This window comes from Lemur catta, chromosome 20 (assembly GCF_020740605.2).
Source record: "Lemur catta isolate mLemCat1 chromosome 20, mLemCat1.pri, whole genome shotgun sequence".
Classification (NCBI taxonomy): Eukaryota; Metazoa; Chordata; class Mammalia; order Primates; family Lemuridae; genus Lemur; species Lemur catta.
In genome coordinates this window covers 12,156,238-12,184,168 of record NC_059147.1, presented here as the reverse complement: position 1 = coordinate 12,184,168, position 27,931 = coordinate 12,156,238, and the positions used below count along the sequence as shown (strand labels likewise).

General features: G+C 38.7%; 1 protein-coding gene and 1 non-coding gene across 6 annotated transcripts in view; one reads left to right on the top strand and one right to left on the bottom strand.

The window, feature by feature from the left end:
- The window catches only part of CDH13 (cadherin 13), a 964,660-nt gene that overhangs the window by 246,801 nt on the left and 689,928 nt on the right, over positions 1-27,931 (top strand). The gene's annotated exons all lie outside the window — the stretch shown is intronic.
- On the bottom strand, positions 27,203-27,349 carry LOC123625563. The gene has a single exon (XR_006730569.1). It is a non-coding gene; the product is annotated as a U4 spliceosomal RNA (small nuclear RNA).

Sequence of the window (27,931 nt, the reverse complement as noted above, 5' to 3'; positions counted from 1 at the left end):
CGAAGCTGAACTCAAGCCCCCCCAGTACGATTCTGAACAGATCCATCCATCCATCATCATTCATCCACTCATCAATCTACACATCTCTGTTCATTCAGCAAATATTGATTGAGTACCTTCCATGTGCTAGGCACTCGGAATATACTAGAAAACAAAACAGAAATAGACCTTGCCTTAATAAAACTTAGAGTCAAATGGGGGAATTATTAAACATATCTTGTGAGTTTTAAGAGGGAAATGGTTAGGTCTGGTTGCTATAAAAGCATATGAAGTTCAAGGGGAGGGGTCTCAATCCCTATGTTAGGGCATTTGTTACTGTAAGCGCCAGAAACTCAGTTCAAACTGGCAGAAGCAAAAGCGAGTTTTATGGCTTGTGTATGTGAGAAGTCCATGGAGAGGGCTGGCGTCAGGCCTGGCTGGGTGTATACATCCAGAAACCACCCACCACCAGGACTCACCTTCATCTCTCTGCTTGGCTTTCTTCAGTGTTGGCTCCATTCCCTCACTGCCATTCCCAAGCTCCTCACACCTTTTTTCCCCAACAATCTTTCTCCTCACGATGCAAGACAGTAGCCAGGAGCTCCAGGGTCACATTCAAGCTTCACAGAAACTCCAATGGAAAAACTCTACATTTTTCCTCACAGTTCAAGCAGAAGTACAGAATGAACCTCACCTGTATCAATATGGATCATGTGCACCTCCCTGAATCAGTTATGTGGCCAAAGAAGACCAAATGCTCTTCTGGTCCTGGCCTGGGTCCAAGTAAGATGCCCCCTTCTACAGCCAGCAGCAGAGTCAGCCCATCTGTGAACATGGATGTCTCTCTCTCTCTCTCTTTCTCTCTCTGCCTAATTTCACTGGTCATGGCCTACAATATAGAAGTCATGAGACTGGACATCATTACCTTGTTTCTGATGTTAGGGGGAAAGTATTCTATTTAATATTCTTGCCACCAAGTGTGATGCTACTCACAGGTTTTTCGTGTGTGCTCTTTATGACGTTGAGTAAGCTCCCTTCAATTCCAAGTTTATTAAGAGTTTTTACCATGAATGAGTGTTATATTTTATCAAATGCTTTTTCTGCATCTATTGAGATTGTGGGGTTTTTGTCCTTTAGTCTATTAATAAAATTTATTGCATTAATTGATTCTTGACTACTAAACCAATCTTGCATTCCTGTGATAAAACCTATTTGGTCATTTTCCTTGAGGTGTATAATCCTTTTTATGTGGATATTAGTTTCCTGTAGCTGCTATAATAAATTGCCACAGATTTGGTGACTTAAAACAGGAAATCTATTCTCTCACAGTTCTGGAAGCCTAAAGTTTAACATCAGTATCACTGGGCTGAAATCAAGGTGTCAGTGGGGCTGCACTCTCTCCAGAGGCTCTAGGAGAAAATCTATTTCTTGCTCCTTCTAGCTCCTGGTGGTGGCTGGCGTTCCTTGGCTTGTGGTCACATCACTCCAGTATTCAAGGCCAGTATCTGAAAATATCTCTTTGCTCTGGCTTCACCTTGACTGCTCCTTTCTTTCATTGAATCTCCTTCTGGGTTCTATTTATTAGGAAACAGTGATGATATTTAGGGCCCACCTTGATAATCTCTCCATTTTGAAACCCTTAATTTAATCACATAGGCACAGACCTCTTTTTTCCCCCAAAGAAAGATTTACAGGTTGCAGAGACTAGGATCTGGTATCTTTGAGATTGGTTATCAGCCAACTACCTATGTTGAATTTAACTTGCCAACATTTTGTTGAGAATTTTGTTTCTATATTCAAGAGGGATATTGGTCTGAGGTTTTTTTGTTTTTGTTTTTGTTTTTTCTTTTCTTGACATCTTGATATGACTTTGGTACCAGTGTAATACTGGCCTCATGGAATGAGTTGGGAAGTGTTCTCTCCTCTTCTATTTTCTGAGAGTTTGTGAAATATTGGTACTATTTCTTCCATAAATGTTTGACAAAATTCACCAGTGAAGCCATCTGGGTCTGGATTTTTCTTTGTAGAAATATTTTAAATTACTTATTCATTTTTTTGTTATTTGTTGTGGTTTTTTTTTTTTTTTGCTGTTTTTGGCTATTAAGAGCTTTAATTTCTACAGTCAGCTTGGTAATTTGCATCTTTCTAGCAATTTGTCTGTTTCATCTAAATTGGCTAATCTGTTGGCATACAATTATTCTTAGAATTCCCTCATAATCCTTTAAATTTCTGCAAGATTAGTGGTAGTATGCACTTTTTATATATTAATTTGGCAATCTGTGTCTTCTCTCTTTTTTCTTGGTCAGTCTAGATAAGATTTGTCAATCTTGTTGACATTTTCAAAGAACCAACTTTTGGTTTCAATGATTTTCTCTATTGCTTTTGTACCCTTTTTGTATACTTTCTGGAGGCTGTATTCAGAAGAAGAAATGAGCAGATACTTTCACATGGCAGAGGGTGGAACTCAGATCAGTGTATAGAAGTTGCAAAGAAGTGAACATGATTTCAGAACACAGACTCTGGAATCAAACAAATCTGGACTCAAATTCTGGCCTGCCTCCTGTGCTAGTTATAGATATTAACTAAGATAATACATGCTGCTCTAACAGGTATATCTCCAAAACTTAGGAGCTTAACAAGTAAATGCTTATTTCTTGCTCTCAAGAGAAACTGCCTATGGAGGAGGATTTTATGATCCATGCCCAAAAGTGGAGAATATCACTTCTGTGCATATTTCACTGACCAGATCTAAGGGAGGCTAGAAGCCCAAGCGGATAAGAAAATCTCTTTGGTGAGCCACTGGCTAGTCTGTGCCACCGTGTATAACTTGGAGTTTAACTACCTTTTGAGCTTCTGTTGCTTTAAGTCTAAAAGAAGGATGCAGGCATACTTGGGAGACACTCTGGGTTTGGTTCCAGACCATTAGAATACAGCAAATATCGCAATAAAGTGAGTCACACAAATTTTTTGGTTTCCCAGTACATAGAAAAGTTATGTTTATATTATACTGTAGTCTATTAAGTGTGTAGTATCATTATGTCTAAAAAACAATGTACATACCTTAATTAAAAATTACTTTGTTGCTAAAATATGCTGACACAGAAACACCAAGTTGAGCATATGCTGTTGGAAAAATGGTGCCAATAGACTTGCTCAACACAGGGTTGCCATAAACCTTCAATTCGTAAAAAATGCAATATTTGTAAAGTGCAATAAAAGGAAGTATGCCTGCAATGTCTATCACATGGGTGTCCCCACGCTGCTCAGTATCTGGCACAAGATGGTAATTTAAAGAACATTTGTTCCACGAGTGAATGGACCACTGAATGGATGAAGTGGGTTTTAGACCTGGTGTACACAGTATGCTCAGAACCATGTTTGGTTTATCGTAAAGGTTATATACATGAGAGTAGTTGCTGCTGTGATTAATTTTTGAGACTTTAGAAAGGATTAAAGCCAGGCAAGAACATTTTAAGCCAGAGTTTGAAGAACAAAATTCCTCTCTCGGGAAGTTTTCAGGCAAAGGCCGACTTTTAGGGAGGTCACAGCATAGAGTCCTGCCCTTGTTTGTACTCTGAGGCTATATGATCTAGTGGGACATCAGACACACTGTAGTTTCACTTGCTATCCTGTGACTTTGCGTAAGACACTTTACTTTCCTGAGGCTCGGTTTCCTCCATTCTAAAAACCTACTTAGTGGTGTAGGCATGAAAATGCAATGACATAAATCACAGGAAACTGTGGAACAAAGCGGGTGCACGCAGAGTGTAGGTGCTTAGTCAATATCTGTTTTCTTCCCTTCTATTTCACTTCCTTCTTTATTGTTTCCTGTTTTGTGATACGGGCAATAGTCTATATTAATTGCATTTAAAAATGATTGTTTGTTATAATTTAAGGTGAAGAGAAAATTCCTGGGTTGGGAAAAGGGATTACAGTTCTGCAGTTTCCCAACCCTTTCTCTGCACAAATATAATCACAAAATTACACAATCTGAGACCTGAAGGCAGTGTTTTCTTTTACTTAGGACTTAAGGTATGCATGTTTGTAGCAACTGCCTTCTCAGAACTTCTAAGAACTGTTTATGGGCAAATGAGTCATGAATTAGAGTTTCATACAGTCAATCAAAGTTGATGGAGGGTAACCAATTACATAACTTATTTGCTAGGGAAACTAATTATATATCACTTTTTTTTGTAAGAAGATAGTAAATGCCAATTGAGAAACTCAAGGTTAGCAAAACATAAACAGAAGATAATGATTGATTTCTATGTGATTGTTTTATGATCATATGCAGTACAGCTGCCTCATTTATTCAGAGACAATGTAAAATCTTCCCCCTTCCCTTCCCCCTTTTCTAATTCATAAAAGTCAACATTATTTAACAACAAAACAAGAAGTTTAGAGTTAGGATAAAACCCATCCAGTAATCCAATGATTTTAGGGGAACAAAATGTTTACTCAGGTGGTGGTTGTGGTGTTTTGGCTTTTTCTCAGCCGCTGTGCATTTGTGATTTTCACTTCTGCAATGCCACTTTGTTACTTGAAGCCCTTACTTCCCATCTTTTGTTGTCAATTGGGTCCTGAGGTTATTCCAGCACCTTAAGAAAAAAGCCACCATCTACCTACTTTTAGAGCTTTTAAGATAAACCCATAAAGCAGGAGGAAAGCGAGTGAGTTACCGTTATCAATATGGAATGTGAGGTTTCCTGTACAATAGCACCACCTCTTCTAAGTCACAATGGCCGGCACTTCTCAGAATACAGAATGGTATAATAAATAATGCGTGTGTGAAGTGAAAGCTTTGAGTAATGGAATCAGCTAACATTTAGAATTTCATTAGGGACAAACTGTCTCAGATGTTCTTAGTGCTATTACCCCCTTGTTAAAGCTGGTAATTCTTGTTTTTAAAGCACTTTGGAGACACTCATTGATACATGCTGAAAAAAAAATAGATATTCCTTTTTTCCTTAAAAACTTCCCATGAGACTTTAGAACCCTATAAGAATAATACTCTGATTATTCAAGTGGGTGGATTTTACAGTCTTTATTTTTTATCCTTTAATCATTTTAAGAGATCCGAGCTTTCCTAACCATGAAGTGCAGACTTGGTGCTGTATGATTCCCTTGGTTGGGAGGAAGAGCAGAACCCACCAGAGACCCTGGCCCCCCGTGGGCAGCTGCCTCCATTAGCTCCCAGTAACACCCATCAGCTCCTGACCTTCTTATCAAAGTGGGAGGAGGTAATACAAAATCAGAGACATAGCCCAGGGCAATGGCAGCCACCCAGAGCACCCACAGCGGGTGTTTAAGCAGGACCAGTTGCAACCCTGTGCCTGCGAATAATTGCCAGTTGGAAGTATAGGCTCAGTGTTGCCAGATCGACCCATTTATCAGGAAAAGCTGGAAATTAACCATGCTTTCTGTCTGCATTCAAGGAAGGAAGAAGGACAAAGGGTGGGACCAGCCATTTATCAGCCAACAGTTGCCCTGGCAACTCCCAATAGACTTCTGCTTAAATCTTACTGGCTAGAACAGGTCATGTGGTCACATTAGCTGCAGAGGAGGCTGAGAAATTGCAGGTGAGTATTTATGTCCTCAGCCATCATGGTAGAAATAATTCTGGGGAAGGAGTTTAGGAATTGTTGTGGGCCAGCTGATTTGAACATTGCCTCCCAACATGTAGATATTTTATTGGCTCTATTTTAAAGGAAATAAAACATGTCAGATGTGGCCCACAGACCTTCAGTTTATGACTCCTACATAAGACAAACCCACAGCTAGCCATGGTGCTACTCTCTCTGCCTTTCATTTCAATGTTATACTATCTCCTGATTCACTGGCTCTGGTCTTCTACCACCTAGGGCTTGCCTTGCTTTTTTTGTTGTTGTTTTCTCCATGGAATCCATCTGTTGGAACATTCTGTCTACAAACTCCTTTTGTTAGGTAATAATGAGTTTTCTCATTTTAAAAAATTCAACAAAGACTTGCAGAGCTGCCAACCAAAGCCTCTGATCAACACAGGATAACCAGCAGGAAAGTTGGTATAATTCCAGACAGCAGTAAAAAAATAAAATAAAAAAGACATTTTAATTAGTCTGTGCTGCTTTATCGTGGGTAAATGGATACATTCCACTAGACCAGGGGTTACTACCTTTTTCTATAAAATACCAGATAGTAAATATTTTAGGCTTTGTGGGGCATAAGGTCTTTGTTGTAACTATTAAACTGTGCCATTATAGTGCAAAAGCACCTTGGACAATAGGTAAATGTACAGACATGACTGTGTTCCAATAAAACTTTATTTATAAGAAAAGGCTGTGGGTTGGATGTGGCCAGCATACCTTGTACAAGGCTTTTAAAGGTATTAAAATATTTCACACCCCTGTGCCACCTTTCCTAAGACTTTAGGGGTCCTGATTGATGACACTGATTTGCATAATAAATCTTGCCATGGGCCACTCTCAGCCTGACTGCTAAATTCCTGCCCTTTGGATTCCAACAACATTCTTAGTAATGATGTCCCCACTTCCCTCTGCTATAAAGCTCATTCTTGGTGGCCTTGGTGGGTATTTGGGGCTTGACTTTCTCTAGAATCCATCGCTAGGTTATTAGAAGGTGAGGACAAAATCTCTTAGGTCTTTGGGCACACAAGCTTTGAAGACAAATAAGCCAGACAGGAACCCTAACTCTACTGTTTTCTATCTTTGTAGATAGAGTCATTTATGCAACCTCTCTGAGTAGTCTGAGGCATGGACAAGAGGATGCCAACCAAACCAGAGTTTTCATCTTAGCCATGTTTGTCAAGGGCTATCACCAGTCTATTTGTGACTAAGATAAGATGTATTTTACTGTGTGTTTTATTCCAGTGTCCCAGTTGTAATTGCATAACACATAATCATAAATTTAGGGTGTTAAAGCAACAACAATCATTTATTTTACTAATAAATCTATAATTTATGAGGGCTCGGTGGGGACCGTTCATCTCTGTTTTTCACAATGTCCGCTGGGGTACCTTGAAGCCTATGACAACTCAACACCTAAAGGCTTAACTCTTTAATATTTCTTCCTTAATGTGTCTGGTAGTTGATGCTGGCTCTTGACCAGAACCTCCACACGTGTCCTTTCCACATGGTTGCTTTGAGCTTCCTTCCAGGGTGGTAGCCAGTGTCAAAAGTGAGCATCCGAAGAGAACAAGATAGAAATGCATGATATTCTGTGACCTAGGCTTAGAAGCACAACTTTCCCATATTTTATAGTATTTGTGGCAGTCAAAAGTTCCACTGAGGTCAAGGAGACAGAACATAGACTCTACTACTCGATGAGAGGTATGTCACTGTCACCATCACATTGCATGAAGAGCAGGATGGATGTAATATAGTGGCAGCTATTTTGGGAAAATTCAGTCTTCTGAACCAAGTATAACAAGCTATTTTCAGCCAATGTTTTATCATTTTCTTAAAACCTCTAAGTTGGAATGATGTAAGGATACCTGATATGGGTAGAGACTGCCTGACTAAAAATCAAGATTTGAATATTTAGATGACCCCAAACAGATGAAGAATCTTCATTCATGTCATTTCCTCTCCCTATAACTTATTTCCTTCCTCTTTTGATGTGAAACTCCTATTTGTATTTTATATCTCAGCCTAGAAGTTATTCCTGGATATGTCTTGCCCCCTAAGCGCTCCTAAGTGTAACTACCTGGCCTTTTATCGGGCCCCTGTGTAGACCACGAGTGGTATCAGGTATGAAACCATGCCTGTGTCATTCACCATTTGGTTCTCAGCACAGGCACCCTGCCTAGCACACAGAAGATGATCAATAATGTACTTATGGATTGAGTAATCAGTGCTAATGGGCCAGTGGATGTCAAGAAAATTGATTGATTCTTCATAAACAATTTTTGAGCTCTTTTGAAATAGCAGTCATTGTATTAGTTAGTGGGGTTATATGATAAAATCCCAGTTAAGCTCATGATCTAGCTAGGGAAATGTGTGGTTCTGATAATCATTTACATTTATTAGTTCTTACTATGTATCATGCTTTTCATGCAATGTGGTGGTGATGGTGACATACCTCTCATTAAGAGTGATACTTTTAAAAAAATGATCATACCATTGGTATTGTTCAGTAATTTCCCCCCATTAAATAATACAAAGTGTACAGTCCCTATACTTGTGTGTGTGTTTGTAATCTACCTAAGGCTTTTTGATGACTACATAATATTCCTCATTATTGCTACACTCTAATTTATTTGACCACTCCTGTATTTGATGGACATCAGGTTGCCTCTAGATTTTCACTCTTATAAGCATTGCAAAAATGACATCTCTTCACGCAGTCCCATCGAATGTAGGATGGTATTGCTGAATTGAATGTAGGCCCATTTGAAATTCTGGAAGAGACTACTACATTGCCTTCACAAATGTCATACCAATTTATATTGCCACCAAGTACATTTGAAAGCAATATTGTCCCCACACCCTGGATACTATTAACTTTATTCAATATTTGCCAATCTTTTGGGCAAAATGTAATATTCTACTATCATTTTTATTTGCATTTATCTTAAGACCTTATCTTGAGAATTATGTTCTTCCAACATAAATAAGGATTGTCTAAGATTAGAGTTTTATAGTTTCTCTAAATACCCCTCAGGTTTCAGTAATTCACAGATTTGAATGGTTGAACTTCTTTATTGTTTATAAATCCTGAAGTAATGGAAAATTTATAAAGAGCTTATACTTTTTGTTATATCTGACATTTAATGAGAAATCACTGGCAAGGTTGGAGATTGGGATGAACAGTGTTTCTGAGATTAACCAAAATCCCTTATCCTCTTCTTTTCATGTGTCCAGTCTTCCATGCATTGATTAAACCTCCATTTTTCTGATATTGGAATGGGAAGAGATATTTCACAGTCTCTGTCTAGGTTCAATATTACCATTATGCCTAGCATCATATTCAATGTTTGCAAATCAGAAATTTTAGAGATTTGTGATTTGTACTTGTAGGGACAACTTTCATTATCAATTTTTGGAACCATTATTCATATTTTTTAAAATTACTGGGTCACCTTCAAGAAATATTTATGTTATAATTCTAATTAGGTTTACCCTATATTTTTAACTGCTTACTAAAGTATAGCATATGCTACAGACTGAATATTTATTTGTGTTCCCCAAAATTCATATGTTGAAACCTAACCTCCAATGGATGGTATTTGGAGGTGGAGAGGTGATTAGGTTATGAGGGTGGGGCCCTCATGAATGGGAATAATGTGCTTATAAAAGAGACTCCAGAGCTCCCTTGTCCTTTTCCACTATGGACATAGTGAAAAGACAGCCATCCATTAACCAGGAAATGAGCCCTCACCAAACCCTGAGCTGGCTGATGCCTTCATCTTGGACATCCAGCCTCCAGAGCTGTGAGAAATAAATTTCTGTTGTTTATAAGCCACCCAGTCTAATAGTATCCTGTTACAGCAGCCCAAAATGGACCAAGAAAACATGCATGTAGAAAAATGTAGAAGCCAAAAATCTACAACTTGATTAATTTTCACAAATTGTACACACACATATGTCACCAGCACTCAGACTGAGAAACAGAGAATGACCAGCCCCTGGAAGTCCCCTGTGCCTTTCAGGCAGTATTCCACAAGAGACTTTTAATAGCATGGACTAGTTTGCTCTTTTTGTTCTTTATGTAAATAAAATCATACAGAGTGCACTCTTTTGTCTCTGGCTGGCACTCTATCTTTTTAAATACTCTAATAGATCCCCAGCTAACATTTAATAAGCATGATGCACAAGGTACTTTTCTAAGCACTTTATATGCATTATATTAAACACAGGTGTGTTAACTATGGATCACATTGTTGAATTTTAAATTTTACTTTGAAGCAACTCTAAAGCTTGTATAAGAAATGTCAGATATGTTTATTTTTTGTGTATCTAATTTATGTATTTTCTTTTCTTATAAATACTTTATTAAAATTAGGAACCTCTTCAGAGCCATAATTGCAAAGAGAGCTCCCTATCGGCTCTCTTTGCAGTTGAGGTTTGTAATTATCGTTTAACAATACATGTTAAGATGTTCTTAGGATTCTGTGTAGTTATGCCCCCAAATATATCATTTTAAACTGAGCACTTAAAATTAATGCTATGAAGCTTTGGAGATGCCTGGATAAATCAGTGTTCCAGTTCACGCTAGGTGAGAAGGGCAGTGGGGATTAAACAGTCCCCTCTGTCCATTTCCTTTTCAGGAAATGGTGACGTATTGGAAACGACATAAATCACTCCTCTTCCTAAATTAGATTAAAATTCTGAGGTTTAAAACTTGCCTTTACCTACAGAGTCTAATATTAGACTTGTGGCTTTATCATTTCCCCACAGGGGAAGTTTTGCTGATACTCACAGGACACAAAAGTTCTGTTTCTATTACTGAAGAGGGTTGTGCCCTCTACTAAAGCTAATTCCAAACAAAGTAGGCACCATATCTCTTATGAAAGATCCCCTGGGGAATAATCACAAAGAGATTCTGTAATTAGGTAATTACACATACGACTCTGCCCAAGAAACCTGCTTTCAGCCTACCTTATACTTAGGCTTCCTTCTCTCCTGTGCCAAAAATTGTATTTAACCTCATTTATCTGATGTTCCCACTTGGAATGTTCTCATCATATGATTGGAGATCAGTAAAAAATATTGTTTTTTGAAACCATGTCTGACAACAAACGAGCAAGAAAAAAATTTGTTACAATCATTGGCAAATATGGAGAATTCTATTTTCCAATGCTAAACACACATTTCTGCTCTGGAAAGATTTGAACTCATGCCTTGCTTTGCAAAATGCCTCAGCCATTCAACCGCTGATGCTCTGGTCATAAACAAAAGTTCAGCAGTCCTATAAGCAATGTTCCGGGAGGCCAGAGTTGGACCTTAAGGGTTTCTTTGGTGTTGGGGACTAAGATGGCCTTCTAAGTTCCATGGGACAGGAAGTACTTCCTCATGCTTCATGTATAGCATGGAACCTGACCACGAGTGGATGTTCAGAAAACATCTGCTTATTAAGAAAGAGGCCATGGTTAAGCCCCTGGTAAATTTTATGCTAACTTATGGGGGAAAGAAATCACTTTAGTTAGTAAAAAGAATGCAGCTGCTTTGCATTGGGACAGACATTGACTTACTGTTTGAAGGAAGCCTTCAAGGAGGGCATTCTACGTTAGTGGTCAAAAGCATGTGCTTTGGAGTCATACAAATGTTGGCAAATAATTTTAAAGATTTTTAGTATATTTTTTAAGTAAACTATGTCCTGTGCAACATTTAACACATACTTATGCTAAAAATTATTTGTTTATCTGAAATTCAAATTTAACTGGGCACCTTGTTGTTGTGTTTGTTTTGCAATTCTAACTCAGTCCTACTAACCCCATTTTTATATTTGGCTTTCAGGCAACAATTCCTAAAGAGGTAAAGGGACTGTTTTGCAAGAGTCATATGCGTTGGGCTGTTCCTAGCTGATTTATAAGAGAATATCTTAACTTTTTTTTCCATGAACTTCTCCATTAAAATAGAGGACGACTGATTGCTAAAGAGTTGACAGAGCTTCCCGAGACAGTACTTACGGACAAGCAGAGAGTATCTACCAGCTAGGCCACTAGGTAGACTCAAGGTTGTACATGTAACCATCACTGAAAGTGTGGTTTTGTTCGAGGAACACTGCCCATTTGAGGAAGGTTTCTGGCACCAGGCCCAGTATTTATCCATGAGTATAGAACTTTGTTTTATCACCACTCTTGAAGATATGATGAGTGGAAATGTCTAATATGTTAATGGCATTCTCACTGATACTTTTCTTAACTGATTCAGGTATGAAGAAATAATTTGGCAGGCTGAAATGGTGGGCTGAATTATTAACAATTAATGTAATAGGAACAGATGTACGATTCTGTACTTGGGTCCAAACAATGAACGGTTCTAGTAGACTAGGTGACTTGTGGGGATCCATGACTTAGCAGAAGCATAAATGAAAGCAAGAGTTATTAATAACCTGTTAGCTTAGTTGTAAGATCAGTGTGTTGTATTACCAATTGTAGTTTCTTCTGTATTTTTTATGACACCTTTGAGCAGGGGTTTCTGTGAATCTTTAGTATGGCTCAATCAAATGACACCACGGGCTGTTTTCAGCAGTGTGGTATATAGTTCACAACTATTTCTGTAAAGTCCCGTTAGTATCAAGCCCAGCAAGGAGACACTGTTGCTTTTCAGCACATTTTACTAGCACTGGGTCGTTAAAGAAGAAAGTAAGAAGGACCTACTTGGGAAATCAATTCAGAAAACCAGTTCTTGAGTCAGTGATTCTCAAACCTGAGTTTGCATCAGAATCACCTGTAGGGTTCATTAAAATAGTAGATCCCACCTTCAGAGTTTCAGACTTAGAAGTTCAGGGATGGAGTCTGAGAATTTGCATTTCTAACAAGTTCTCACAGTGGTGATGCTGTTGTAGATCACAAAGCTTTTCATACTGAAACTTTTTATATTGAAAAGTTTTTCTTACCTACAAATGCCTGCAAATGACTGAGGCATATGTTGGACAGCACTATGAGACTAGGTAGAATCTAGAATCCCTAAGTAGAATATCTACTTGTGTATATTCCCCACAAAAGGGGTCAGACTTGTGTGGATTTAGGGAAAGAACAGATGTGGGTTTGGGGGAGGCTGGGTCCATTGCTGCTTGGCTATTAAGTTCTATGGATCTTCATTGACTCCCCTGAGAGTTAACCTTTGAAGTCCATGGTAAATAGTGTATAGAGCAGAGATAGTTTTTTACCAGGGTCTCTGGCATCCTGGTGCTGTGCTCTGACATCAGCATGGCATCAGCATAACCAAAATATGCCACAGGCTCGTGTTCAGACTCTTGCCAAAACCTCATGCACCATTTACAGAGGGCAACTGCAGAGCTCTCCATTCTGTTACAGAAATAATGACTAGCATTAAACTCAACCTATAAATGCCTGTTCCCTGCTGATAGGGTGGTCATACTCATTGTTGCATTGTTTTGTATGTTTTTTTCCCCCAGAGCAGCTATAGCACAAGCCATGACTCATGCCGTGTGCCAGCCTCAGAGATATCAAGGCGCATTTACATAAACATTCACAATCGTGTTTCCAAAGCTGTTTCCTTATTGCTCTTTGTGGTTATTTTACTTTTCCTTGGAGGTCAGGTGGGGCAGTGTTCAATTGAGGCTATTCTCTCTCTCTCTCTCTCTCTCCCCTCCCCCCCCCACATATACACACAAACATACACAATGTAGTTGAATCATAAAGTCCATGAGAACAGAGTCAGCATCTATTTTCTCAGAAAGCTATTCCTAACCTTAATATGGTCCCTAGCACTTGGTAGATACACAAGAGTTGTGACTGAGTGAGTAAGTGTATATATTGTTACAAGCCGGTGGTCATGAAGGTTACCTGTTGATTTTTCATATGCTATCTCTGAACACACAGGAACGTCATTTTTGCTGTGAACCAAATGTAGATGATCTTAAGTCAAGCCTTAATGTTGTCTGCTTGTCCATGTCTAACCCGTTTTGTGGCAAAGATAGTATTTTGATTATTTGTATTAACGTTTATCATATTTATTATCATTTATTATAACGTTAATAATTATAATTATTATTATGTAATAATAATGTTTATTATCATATCTATCAAATTTATTTTTAAATGTTTTAAAATAGTTCATTGAAGTACAGTGACACAAAGGTAAAGATTTAAAAGCGACATAAAATATAATACAAAAGAATAATAATTGGACATGGTTATTAAAATTTAGCACTCAATTTACTTTGAGTTTCTACCTATGTAAAAAAAAATGGAAATGTGTTGGCTTAAATAGCTTTAATTGTTCAATTAAAAGAAGAAGAGGAAGCAGCAGCAGTGGCAGCAGCAGCAGCGTGCCAGTAAATGGAAAGAGAATACTTCTCCCCTTGGCATTTATTTCTGGTAGGAATGTATCTTAAGAGCCTTTACTGAAAAGGGCACTGAGTTACACAGGGAATAGCTTTTTCAACAGCTATTTTTCCAGAGGTGTAAAAACAGGCTCTGCCTGGTTACATTGTATATCTTACCTCAGTAAAGACATGAAAAGGAATCATGATAAGATGAATGCATTCCTACAGAGAGCTAAGCTTCCTGGTGATCTGAGTTGATTCAGGAATAGAACTCAATGAACTGAGCGGATTAAATGATCAATGTTTCTGTTAGATTAGCCCTCTCAAGTATCAATGGTCTCTGCCGGCCTTGGAGGAGATAATGGGGTAATTTCAATATTGAGCTTTTCAACAGAGTGTCTGAAGTATAAAAAGTCTGTGGTGTCAGAAGGAACTCAACTTCAACAGCACATACCCTGGCATGAGCATTGGCCTTCTGTGAGAGTACCGTTGTCCAAAGCCGCAGGCTCTGGTCTGGTGGGGACACGTGAGATGACATGTGTTTTGTGTCTTAATTAGAGTCCTCAAGGAGACACAGGATGCAAGTGCATGTCAGTTATTTAGGAGGTACAGGAAGCCTCGGGAATGGACAGGAGATAGGAAGAAAAGAAAGAAAGTCAATGTAGGGTGCAGTATTAAGCTGTGGTGGGTAACTAGAGTTTAATCCCACAAGAAAACTCTGGAAATAGTGGCAAAGACATGGTTCAGAGTGATTCAGCCTAAAGTATGAGAGAACTCGGGTATGGAGATGCCAATTCTCTTCAGGTGTGGGTATTTATGCCCAGGCTCGTGGTTGAGGACTACTCCCAGGTGAAGGGTGTTAATTCCTGAGCACTTCTCCCGGGAGCGGCGTCCTGACCACCATATATACAGGCTGAGGAGGGCTGTGAAAACCCTCAGGCGCGGAGCTGCGATCCTGTGACGGGAAGGTGTTTGGAGCCCAGTCGGATGGAATTTGGGTAAGACGCTGACAGCTTGTCCTCTGGTGTATAAAATGATATCAGAAGGGGTGGTCGCAGCGCTAAGTAATTCACCTCACAGTCACAGTGCTCCCGTTCTCTGTCGGTTGAATCAGAGATTTGCCTCTATCGATTCTCCTTACCTCAAGTAGAAAGGCTCACTGTAGTTTTTGCATGTTTTAAATACCTCTCCATGCTCGTTAATCTCCTTTTCTAGAAAACAGAAGGTTGACCTCAAGATCATTACGTTTTGCAAGCACCATTATCTAGTTAAGAATTCTCTTACATTGTTTCGTTTCCACTGAGATTTATTTTTAAGGGCACCTTCTATTTATGCAAAACAATATTGTCTTTCCATTTACAGTAGTAACATGAGTTCCTTTTAAAATAAATGTATCTAAGTAAAAACTAAAAGTCAACGTGCAGAAAAAAATTAATGACATTAATACATCTAGTGATGTGCTGGTATATATTTAACAACTGGCTCTCTGAAAACAAGAAATCGTTATTTGTAGTGTTTGCCTATTTCTGTGGGGTAAGTACTCTCACCGTGACTGATTTCAAGCTGGCAATATGACATAACTGAACTTGGGTTTGGGAAGAGTCGGGCACAATTGGTTCCTGCAAGCCAGAATGAGCCGGCTCCAGCACACCTCTGAGTGGGTGCCCCCCGAAGATAGCCAGTCTCAGAAAGACGCTGGGCCATTCACAAAACACTCTGTGCGTGAAATGACGGAGAAGAACTTGCGTTCCCTTCCAAATATTCCAAAAATTTGATAGTGAGCTTAGCCTTAGTAGTGCCAGCTGACAGAGCAGTTAGTAATTGCATGCCTAAACCAAATACTCCAGTGAGATCTTCAAGTACACTCTTTCAACTATGGAGTTGATTATTTCAAGCTGCACAAATGTAAAAATTGAATGTTACCGGGGTTCTCCTCCATTACTGTGGTTGTTTCTGGTCTCCTCCAGAATGGGCATTAAGAAGCACTTCCTGCTCGCTGGTTCCCACTAGCTGCAGTGGTTAGCCCCAGGCCCTTGAATCTCTGAAATTCTTTAACTTATTTCTCCAGTGTTGTTTGTTATGTGTATTGTTGGTGATATTCATAATGCCTTGGCTTGTGTGAGTGTATTTCAATTTCCTATAGGTCAAATGCAAAGCCTGAAATTTGGAGATGAAAACCTCAGTTCAGTCATTTAAATACGTTGCCTTGAGCAAATTCTTCCCTTGCTGAATCTCAGTTTTCACACTCATAAAATCGAGAGGGTAAAACTAACAACCAACTCAGGGAGTAATTATAAGGCGAGACTGAGCTGACGTGAACATGACTGTTCTTGCTCAGTGGTAAAGTTGGGTACAAACCTTAGCAGTTATGATTATTACATTAGGTAGTTGTTCTTATTGTCATTACCAGTTACCCCACAGATTCCTTTGGGTTTTGCAATCAGTTTGGTGCCCTGTTCGTTTCTAATTCCAGATTTGGTGCAGGTGAAGCAGGTAAAGCAGGTGAAGCAGAGGAAGCTGCTTTCTTACTTGCCTCACCTTAGCCGGCTCCCGCTGCATACATCTTTCAAGATGTTTGCAGAAAACTAATCAGCATCTACGTTTGTTTTCTAATTTTCTTTGCTCGCACATACCATGGCCACTTGATTAGCAATCAGTGCTGTGTTGGTAGGCACGCACAGGCCCTATTCCTCCTAATCAGGGAGGTAGGAAGCAAATGCTGGTGTTTAAAGGGAACCCTTTTTTGAGCTCTTGTCCCATGACTCCTAATTGTTGTATTTCTCAAACTCAACCCAGCTGCAAGCTTTATTAGGGAAACATTTATTCAGATAACAAGCCTAGGGCATGAAAGAGGGGTAATTATTTTGCGAATCCATTTGAATCACTGTATGCTATAGTGCAACTCATCCCCCAAATGGAGAAGGTGAACATTTGGACAGAAATGTTGCTTTGTAGATGGACAATACAAGCATATGCCTGGGAACTTCTGGCAAATGATAGAGAAATGGTCAAATGAAAAGACACCAATGAAATGAGAGAGGAAAAAAAAGGATCAGGAAGCTCTGGGTGAAAGGGTGAAAGAAAATGCCTACATTTCCATTCATTCACATTCATTCATCTCTTCATTCATTTTCTAGCCAACATTTTTGAGAACCTATTATATACTTTGCTTTCAAAGAGCTTAATGTTTCAACTGGGAGAAAGCAATGAAAAGTACATTAACTACATGTCAATTGGGATCTCTTATCCTGCAAAATCTAGGTAGAATTGGCTCAAACCCCCATTCCATGTTTTGTAGAATGTTCAGTGAAATCCATGACATTTCTGGAATTTTATGAGGGGTGGGGTGATCACATACCCATGGTCTTCACTAGCTCTAAGATCATGCTTCTGTTTATTTAGTTGTTTTGCCTTATCTTTATATTCCACAATCCACATGGAGAAAATAGCCCTCCCTTTACTTTACCCCCCAAAATTTACATGAAGCATTATGAGGATAGTACACTTTATTGAAATTCTAGAAAGTTGTATTTGGCAATTGAATCAGCTCCCAGTGGAATATTAAACGTGACTATTCTTAAATGCCCTGCAGGCAGCAGCCACATTTTCTTTTGCTGCCTACATCCAGCTCTCTATTTGTCACCATCTCAGTTTTCTTTTCCCACCCCTTCCCTATCTCTCTTTCCCTTAATTTTCTACCATGTATGTGGGGTCTGTTACATGGTATGAGTCTATTCTGTTTCTATTCCTTCATTGAGTTCCAGTCTCAAGTGCTTATATCCAGATCCACTGAGTTGTCTTCCAGAATATAACAGCTTTCATCCATGTAAAAGAAACTTCCCTTAGTGGTAATTTAAGGAGTTCTTAATATATTCTGAATATAAGTCTTTGTCAGGTGTATGAATTATGAATCTCTTCTCTTTGCCATTTGTCTTTTACTTTCTTATTGGTATCCTTTGATAAATAGATGTTCTGTATTTAAATTAAGGCCAGTTATTCTATTGCTTCTATTATGGCCTTGGTTATTACTCCTTGTGTCCTGTTTAAGAAATATTTGCATATTGCAAGGCCATGAACATTCTGTACTGGGTTTTCTAAAAGCTTGATCTTTTTACTTCCATCTCTAATATTATGTATGGTGTGAGGGAGAGATCAAGATTTGTTTTTCCAATTGCTCCAACACCATGTATTGAGGATACCATCCTTTCCCTCACTGAATTGCAGTGACCTCTTGTCATAAATCAAGTGACCACGTATGTGTCATCTATTTCTATACTCTGTTTCCCTGGTCTTTGTACTGGCACAAAGTTAGATATAAAGGTAGTGATTTTTAATCATTTTCTCTTTTACATGGGCATTTTTAAATATCCTGTGATAAGTGCTCTGATAATAGAAATACAGACTATAAACCAGAGGATTTAATCTAAAGGAAGAGGGGTCAGAGATGGCTTTCCCAGTGGATGTGTCCTTTAGGTTAAGAAGTATTTCACAGGTTTGCATTCCAGGGCATGCCCCACTCAGCAGTTTTCTCACTTTATGATGTGTTTGACATAACCCATCCTACATGTGCACTGGCCTGGCATAGATAATGAGGCTAAAACAAGCAAGATGCCCAAGTAGGGTTGGAATAAAGTCATCGTGAAGATGTGAAACTGAGCTCAAAGAGAATATGTGATTTTCTCAAAGTCAAAGAGCTGGTGAGTTATGTTTGGATTGAAACTCGGGTTTCTCAGTAGATACATCCTCTTCCCATGACATTGCATTGCCTCTGGGTGGAAATCCTCAACGCTACTGAACTGTAATGTTGTGATGCCTGGATTTGTACTTGTTTCTGTTTAACTTTAAAGGCTATGCTCAATCCAGCGTCCTTGATTGCCTCCCTGGAAAAGCTGGATGTATTTGTATGCCTAAAGAAGAATGAGCTAACTGATTCTCATTTTAATATAATAACTCTGTTCTAACACTATCAGTGTGTGTTCAAAAAAAATCTTATGGCGCATGACTAATTGTACTTTTGAATTATATACATTTAATTACATATTTGATTTGATAGTTGAGCATTTACAGTTGCTGTCATTTCCCACTTACTGATCTTCCATTCTTCCATTCTAATTGTCTTTGTTGCAGACTCCCTTCTATGCATAGAAAAGAAATATAGGCAAGATTTCTTCTTTCCATATTTATGTATTATATACTGCTTTAATGTCATGAGTCAGATATGACAGTACAAACTGGATCAGTTCTCTTAATATACCCTTTGCAGGATAGACCTCCTAAAGTATAATTTTGGTGAAATGATTGAAATGATTTTTTCCTTCGGTGCATAAACCTAAGCATCCAATAGTGAAAGTTTATGTGACTCAAGTGGAAAAATAATTCATGATAAGAGGTGTAATTATTATCAAAGGCCCTGGAAATCCTTTCTGGGTGACATAGGCAAGCTCCTTCCTTCTATATGAGGCTCTGACTGATGGCTTGGCTTTTATCATGCAATATATGTTTGATGCAATATCTGTGGATAAAACCACCAGCCTCTATCAAGTTGATCAAATATTTATTGAGCACTTATTATGTCCAAGACACTTTGGGGAACAAAGAGATATAAGTCTGGCCTTGCCCTTAAGGATATATCAATTGAGATACAATTTAGACTGCTACAATCAATTACACAGATGTCTCTCAATTCAGTATCTTGATGCTTGGTGTAAACAAGACAAAATGTGTTAATAATGAACCAAACTTAAGTGATTCAGCTTGCTGCATCATTGAGGTAATTTCACATATTCTTGTATTTTGTGCAATTATCAGCTTCAAGTGGTTCCACAATCTATCAAGAAAGAGGGTCCAGGCGATATTGTCCTCTGCATCTTATTCAGGTCTTGCTTCCACTGCTGTGAAGGCTCTTAAATTGTCCTTTATCAACTCAGACCCCTCACAAGTAAGTATTTAATTTCTCTTGATCTCTAGCCTTAGGAAATTACCCAACTCATTACTTAGCCGTTATTTAATTCATTACTGTCATTAGAGATCAGGAGAATCGTCTTACCAGAACTGAGAATACACGACAAACCTCACCTCTTTTTGCCCAGCATAATGAACAAGCTATGGAAGTGCCCTAATCTGGAAGCCTATTTAATGGGATTTGGTTTTATTACATTTTCCAGGCCTGGGCTTTGGCTGTACGACTTGCCGAGGCATGACTTTACCTGATGGGAAGGGAATTACTAGCCAACATGTTCACCAATACTTTGTGTCTGCAGTGAGCTTCAATAGACTCTATCATGGGATTGTTGGTCTCTCCACAGAATAGAGTAATTGGACAGAAGATTAGTGAGAGATAATGCACAGGGAGGTGCTTTCTCTAGACTTGGGTGAGGGCAGGGGATTGCTTCCCAGGGGACATTTGGCAATGGCTGGAGATGATTTTTGTTGTCACAGTGTGGAGTAGGGGTGGGAGGAGAATGCTACAAGCCTCAGGTGGGTAGAGGCCAGGGATGCTGCTAACACCCTACAGCACACAGGACAACCCATCACAACAGAATTTTCTGGCTCAAAATGTCCATAGTGTCACTACTGACCAACCCTGGGTACCTTCCCATTACTTCCCTTTTTAAAAACTACATATTTTGTCATAGAGCCTTGTGGATTTATTTGGTTTTCATTGATTAGTGAGAGACAGATGGATTTCTGCCTATCAATCTATCTCTATATATCTAATTGCTAGCTAACCATTTCCTACTTCATTTCACAAAGTACTAGGTAAAACAGTTTATACAAATAACATTGAATAAAGTAAAGAGAAATTTGAGAAATACACAGGGGGAAATATAAATTAAAGTCGGTAGTATCAACTGTAGAAAATATGTTGGTAATCTGACAGTCATGACTTATAAAATTACTGTAATTTTTTCTTTGAGGTTACTGGTAGCCAAAACAAAAATGGGAAATAGTCATTTTCCTCTGTTTGTGTTATCCATGAAGAGAAAACAGATTAAGCAAAGCTTTTAGTAGGGCAAAGACATTTCTCACTTGCAATTTAACGTAGATCAGGAGTTGGCAAATTTTTTCTGTAAAGGTCAAGATAGTAAATATTTTCAGCTTTGTGGGCCATAAGGTTTCTATTGCAGTCACTCAGCTGTGCCACTGTAGCCTCAGAGTGGCCATAGACAATGGGTAAACAAATGGACATGAGTGTGTTCTGATAAAACTTTGCAAAGCAAGCAATGAGCCAGATTTGACTCTTGAGCCTTAGTTGCCTGACCCTTAGTGTGGATCTCAGAACACCCCTGGATCAAGTAAGAAATGGGTTTTAAGATGTTTCCTGAATCACTGAGTGAAAACTGAGACCAAGATCCTGTAGGATATGAAACAAGACTTTCTACACCATTGGCCATTTCTGGAAGGATGAGAAAACAATAATGACAGAAAATTGTCTCTTCAGGACATTTTCTGTGATATTAATACATATCAAGGATTTTATATTTTGTTTTTGCTAGTTTCACTTTGGGTGAGACCCCTTCTCATTTCCTGTGAACATATCCCAGTGTGATAAACTCCCTCTCCTCCTGTACTAAGTCCCACTTGCAAGACAAGGAAGCTTCACTTTGCTCGTCCCATCTTTCTGAATGTTTAAAAATTATTGAAGTGAGACATTATGACAGGGCAAAGGAATTATTACCCTCAAAATATTGCCTAAGATTTAGGCACATGGAGGGCACAGTGTTAGGTAGCCATGATGAAATACCTACCTCTAGACTCTGTCTCCAAGTGCTTTCCCAGGGACACTCTCAGTTCCTTGGTGGCCCCATCTTGGCTGTCGCTTATTATATGAAGTTTCCATGGCTCCTTGAAGGAAGTAATCTTGACCTCTGGCCTATACTGTGGTTTGTAATTCTGACTTTTATAGCACTTTTTCTGGTATCCTGTAACAGTTTCTTTCTACTTCTCTTTCCCCCAATCAACTGAGCTCCTAGAGGAAAGATTACATGTCTTTCATCTAGCACATACTAGACACCCATAATTCTCTGTTGATTAAATGAATGAATAAATGAACAGAAGGAGGGAGAAAGGGAGAAAAAGAAGAATGGGTGAATGAAGGTGGGAGGGAGGGATGGATCAATGAATAGATGGATGACATAATGTAAGGAAGGACATCGGCAATTTTTCACAAATTTAGGTTCAAGCACAAGTAGCAATATTACTTGTAAAATATTTTACTGATTGGCACTCTGACTAAAATTGTCCTATTTTCTCATATAAAATTATACTTAATATTGGTTCAGTAACCAAACAAAATCTTAAGTCAACATACCTGATTTATGGTTCAGTAACATAAAATACATATGCCTAGAAATTCACTGAATATCAATGATTTATATATACAGTCACCACAGTGAAGTTGAAAGTGTTTTAAGCAAAATCTATATTTAAAATGCATACATTTATTACTAACGATGCTATAACAGATTGGATAAATACAATCAAATTGTTGCTAATAACACTAGGCCAAAGTCCTTGTAAGTATTTATGTGTGGGGGCTGTCTCTCTTCCTTATTCCTATCTCTGATTACCATCAATGTAAGTTGGCTGATATCAATCATAGCCAGTTTGTATTTCAACTTTTTATTTAAGCTTGTAGCTCGTCAACAAGAGTAGATGGTTGTTTGTACCATCTGTTTGGATGCCAAATGCATCCATTTTTATTTGTAATTCTCCAGCTCTCTGTTCTTCTTGTTGTCTATATTTACCTATCTACCTACTTCTACCTCCTACTCGCAGAAGGGTGACAGAATAGTTGCATGGGAGGTGATGCTCAAAGAATAAAAAGCTTCAGAAATTAAAGCAAACTTGAAGTTGCAGAGTGGACTTTTGATAAGCCTGGGAAAATGGAAATATTAGATCACGAAATCAGATATTGTCTATGCTTGTGTCTTGACTAAAATAGTTACCTTATGGTGTCTCAGTTTTCCCATTTGTCTATTATGTGTGATTCTGATATATCTGCCTCGATTAATAAAAATATAAAGGTAAATAATTTTTTACAAAGATACGTTATGAAAGAACTTCTCTTTGTTCAAGGAAGAAACTTATTAAAATTTTCTTTGGCTGTAAGATATCAAAAACTGTAACTAGTCTGCATGTGTTTTATCCACATTTTAAACTTGTGAGTTTGGGAATGAGAGTGGGAATCCCAACGTAGCAAAGTTTAGGGTTAGGGTTCTCAGACTTAGAGTTCATTTTCCATATTTCCAATGAGAATCAATTCTTCAAATGGAATTTTATGATGAACTGCTGGAAATAGTATTTAAAATGGTAACCCTGACAAGAATGGGTGTCACATGGCAGTAATGAATTCACGACGCGACTAGTTGGAAGTGTATGGCATTTTAAGTGCCTCATCGCTCTGAATTCACTTGGCATTTATTGTAATAGAAATGACCATATTGAATTCATTTGGCATTCATATGGACTTCACATGTATTTATGGAGATATAACATGGTAATTTAACATTTACTGTACTAAGCATTATTTAATGGACATTGAAAGACATTGTCATACAATGCTTAATAAAGCTAGGAACTCTAAAGTGGATCTTCTATCAAAACAAAGAAATGAAAAACCATTTTGACTCCAAAGCACATAAGTAAATTATTTGGATAAGCCAAAGTTATGTATTTACTCCCCCCAAATCTGCTTTCTAAATTTTTAAGCCAGAAGGTTGACTCTAGGACCAAAACAATAAAGCAGATGTTCAGTTTAGACTTCTTTATAATCTAAAATTATCTGCAAATACATTAATCTCAGTCTAAAAATATTAAGGAAGACTTTCTTGGAACATCAGCAGTAAATTTAACACGTGGCAAGCCTTCAATAGATATATCTTTTTTCCCCCTTTTAGAGTTCAATGTGCTCCCTTTAACATAGTTCCAAAAAATAAATTTGTTTCTTCCTTAGAGAACTATTTTTAGAACAAAGAAATCATTATTTTAAACAATCAAAAGATCAAAGGCATGAGGATCTTTGATAGAAAGTGAAGGAAGAGTTCTTCACCAACCATGATGACAATCTTTTATTTTTATTCTAAGAACAGAGTTGTTTAAGGACACAGTATAACACAAACTTTGCTATTAGTCACTTTCAAAGTTGTTGTTTAGAATTCTCTGTTCTTCCTTTAATTTTCTCAGTTGCCATCTTTATGCTACTCAAAAGTAGAACCATTATCAAAAACGTACCAAAAGGTATCAAATAACTAGTCTTCTTAGCTTAAACTAAACCAGTGCTCAACCATGATTGTTGAGTATTGGTTATTTAACATCAATTGACTGAAAATATTTTAATGTGGACTAGAGAGACAAAGTTTATTTATTTTTATGATATATATCCTATTTAGACTTCTTAAGTATTTAATAGCACTTTCAAAATTACTGTAGGGCATTCAGTTATTGTGAAAATCTTTCAAATCTACGTTTTGAGAGAGTTCTCAAATCTTTAGACAATTACCCTGAGTAAACCTTCCCTGTGACCTAAAGAGAGGTTTTGAATGAGGGGCTGTATTAATTTCCTAGGGCTCCCATAACAAAGTACCATAAACCAGGTAGCTTACAAAAATATATTGTCTCACAGTTCTGAAGTCTGAAATCAAAGTTAGTCAGGGCCATGCTGTCTTCAAAGTCCCTAGGGGAGGATCCTGCCTTGCTTTTTCTAGGTTCTGGTGGCCCAGGCATTCCTTGGCTTGTAGCTGAATCACTCTAGTCTCTGCCTTGGTCTTCACATGGGTTCTCCCTGTGTGTCTATCTTCACATGGTTATTGTGCCCTTCTTATAGGGACACTAGTCATGTAGGATTTAGGATCCATCGTAATGACCTTATCTTAACTTGGTGACATCTGCAAAGACCCTATGTCCAAATAAGGTCACACTATGGTTTAGGAGTTGATCATATCTTTTATGGGGCACAACTCAACCCATAAAAGGGGATCTCCTGACAGTTTTTAATAGGGTCAATATTAGAATGCATGCATTTTTTAAATAATTGTCTCTTCTATGATAGTGGCTGAGACAAAAATGAATTTATTTGCCCTTGAGGGTTTCTTTGTTTTCTGCCATTTGTGCTAGTAACAGAGAAATAAAACTTCCTTGACAGCAAATTGTTTTTCTCATCCTTCACATGTTTAAAAAAGACTGTTTTGTAGTTATCCCCTCTTCGGTCTCTGTGTATTTCCTTGGTTTCTGTGTAACAGCTTCTTTGTGTTAATTACAAGTTGCTTTGCTTTCCAAACTCAAAATGAATTTTTGTTGTTTGATAGGAGCCACAACCCTTAGGTGAACAATAGATACTTCATTTGAAATCAGAATCTCTGTTCACCATGGTTTACTTGGGGCAGCAGTTGTGTTTTTCTTGATTGCAAGCAAATGGAATCCACTCTGACTAATAAGAAGACAAGGAAAAAGAAGAAGAAAGAATAGTAATCTTGGTTGGTGTATCATTTTTCTAGGGCTACTGTAAAAAGTGCCACACACTGATTGGCAGTAAATTTCTTTTGTTTAAGCCAATCTGTTTTGGAGGCTAGAAGTCTAAGATCGAGGTGTAGATAGGGTTGTTTTCTTTTGAGGGCTCTGAGGGAGAATCTGTTCATTCTTTTCTCCTAGCTTCTGGTTTGCTAGAAATCTTTGTCATTCCTTAGCTGGTTGACACATCACCCCAGTCTCTGCCTTCCCCCTCACATGCCATTCTCCCTTTGCATATGTCTGTCTCTGAGGCCAAATTTCCCATTTTTATAAGGACACTAGTTGTACTGGATAAGGGCCCATACTTATGACCTTATTTTAACTTGATTACATCTGTAAAGACTCTATATCCAAACAAAGTCACTAAAGGTTAGGTTTTCAACATATCTTGTGGGGGAGACACAATTCAACCTATAGCAGTGGAGAGTGATGTGTACATAGAATCTATGGAGGGTCTTACCATAAAGGCAAAGAAACCAAAACATGTCTGGCAGCTGGAATTTGTGAACCTCGAACTCTCCACTCTTACACTTTGGCTTAACATCGCCTGCTGCCATGTTTCTGTGTCCTGAATTTCCAGTGTTTGAGAAGAATTTTATTCGTCCAGTTTGATTCAGTTACCTTCCCTTGGGTCAATCATTTCTAGCCAGAGGGTGAGGGTACAAGAAAGAATGGCCATGTTTTGGGGTGCATGTGTATGTGCATGTGCACATGTGTAAGGATTCTGTTCCCTACAAAAGTAGGTAGAATCACTGTGAGACTGTGAGCTGCCTAGAGGTTATCTCCTTCCCCCACCCTGTCCCAGTCTCTGGAGAGGAAAGATGTGCTCCCAAAGGAGGGTGGCTTTTCACTGATTCGAGACAAATATCAATTGACTTCCTACAATGTGCTCCAGCCTGTCTGTGCTGGGGGTATAGATATAAGCAATAGGTGCTGATATTCAGCCATTCCCATTGGTCAGACTGAAGTAGGAAAGGACTTTTCATCTCCTCCCAAGCCCAGGACACAGCTCAACATGGGGGTCTTGGGTACAGTGATACACCACCAGAAGAGACCACACTTGGATTCTTATACTAGACCCCTGCATAAGCTCAATCCATGGTAGTCAGTCCTATTCTGTTGAGGTCCCCAACCAAGAATTTCCCCAATGCCAGCACTTGCAGGGCTCCCATGTGCTTCCCTACACAGTCACAGGCCTGGCTCAAGTGGAGGGAGGTCTGGGAAACTCCAAAGAGGAGATCCTTATCATTGACCCATGCTTGATGTGGTGTCTGACTGTCTTCCCTGTGGGGAGTGAGTTTGATGAATATTCAAGGACAAAAAGGACATAAATCCTCTCACTGGCTCAGCTATTCTATGCCCGTGGGACCTGGGAGGCTCAGTGTGTCTTCCTAAGTGTGCTGTTTCCTTCCCAGGAGCCACAGAGGTGCCACAAACAGATGAGGCCAATAAACCACTGAATCTGTTTGTTTGTCATTTTTCTTCAGTGCAAGTTTTACAAGACTCCCTCCCAACAGGGTCACAATCTCAACACATGTCACTTTGCCGTATGCTTCGCTGGAACATTGTGTTGTGCTGGGGCTGAATTAAATGTACAAATACAGCATATTTTCTTGAAAGGAGTTTTGACAATGATAAATGCATAGGCATTTTTTTCACACTCAGACAACCCAATTGCTTTGCCCATCAAATTGCTCAGGATTCGCTTTGAAGAATTGGTCTCTTGTAAACTGGGAAACATGGATGCTGCCTGCGAAGTCACGGGCCTGGGTTCAAATGCCGCTTCTACCAATTACACACCATTTGAATGTGGGCAGCGTTATTACCCCTGTTGGCCTCAGCTTTCAATTAGCAGTAATCTCACCTCGGAAAAACCTCATTGGCTACGATGTTTCCACTGCACAAAGCTTAGCCTCAGTTTTCTCATCTGTAAAAAAAAAAAAAAAAAAAAAAAATGATTTTAAATTACTTCCCTCATAGTACAGTTGTGTTAAATGAGACAACACTTGAAAAGTAATTAGCACGGTCCCTGGCCAATAGTAAGCTCTCAGTGAGTGTTGGCTCGTGTTCATGCAGGTATGTATCCTCTTACCTGCAGCGACTGATGGCTGTAATGTGAGTTTAGATCCCAGTAATACGGGGAAAACGCTTGTTGTTATTCTCAAGGCAGGGACTGAACAGGATTTTTCTATAGACCCTTGAATATGATAACAGTAGCTAATGTCTATTTTTTTTTATCGTGTGTTAGGCAGTGTGGTGTTTTGTGTGGGTCATATAATTTAATTGTCATACCAATCCTATGAAGTTTATGTTATTTATCTGATGTAGCAGGAATCCTGGTAGGCCAGGTGTAGCCCATTGGCCCCTGCAGATCCACCATTCATGATTCTCCATCCTCCCTGTGCCCACCAGCTTCTGACCTGCATGGACCCCTTGGAAGGAAACCAGGGAAGTGGACACCCTGTCTTGTTCTCCCTCCAATCTCTGATCT